The following is a 794-nucleotide window of genomic DNA, read 5'->3' as shown; positions in this document are numbered from 1 at the left end:
CTATAGTGTATCATCAATACATCTTCTGTGTGATCTTATTATTATACTTTTTTTATTTGTTACTAATGAACTATTTTTTATCATCTCTGTATATTTTTAGTTTTTGCAATAAATGATCTAGATTTATGTACTCCCCAATTTATAGAGTTAGTTTTTGAATATAGTAGTTATATGTTTTACTTGTTTTAATCACCAAGTACGAAGTCTTCAAAAAAGGGGATGTTCACATCCTTTTGTGCAAGAATTTGCATTTGCAAAGAATTCCCTCATTCCATATTACTATATGAATACATGTTTAAAAGAAGATATAGATTTTGAAATAATTTTTGTTGTTGAACATTATTTCTTTTATATAAGTCTAGCTATTTGTCTTGAAATAAATTTATCATCTACTATATTAACCATGATTCTATTTTCAAATTGAAATAAGGAGTTTTAATGTTTCCAACTGTTTACCTGATGATGCGACTGCTAAGACAATGTGTCCTTCTGATCGTATACGGCGCCAAAATTTGATGAGGCTAAAACGGTCGTTGTGCCTATCAAATATACCCACCTTAACAAATTCACTATTAAAGCGGTAAGAAGGGGTCGAATCCCAAGAGAGCCAGAACGTTAATTTATTTCTTATGGTGCTACCAAATAGTAACAATGGGGTTTTTTGATTGTGATTAAAGTAACTAAGCAAAAGCAAAAGTAAAAGCAATGAATGTTGGGTTGTAACTAATATGATTATGGAGCTCACTCTATCTAGCATCAGCGCATTGTTTAATCGGAATGTTGATCATCGAATT

This window comes from Phyllobates terribilis, unplaced genomic scaffold (assembly GCF_046119375.1).
Source record: "Phyllobates terribilis strain yellow unplaced genomic scaffold, ASM4611937v1 Scaffold_5436__1_contigs__length_51690, whole genome shotgun sequence".
In the NCBI taxonomy this organism is placed as follows: domain Eukaryota; kingdom Metazoa; phylum Chordata; class Amphibia; order Anura; family Dendrobatidae; genus Phyllobates; species Phyllobates terribilis.
The sequence above is the reverse complement of the archived record's forward strand: the minus strand, read 5'-3'. Positions refer to the sequence as shown.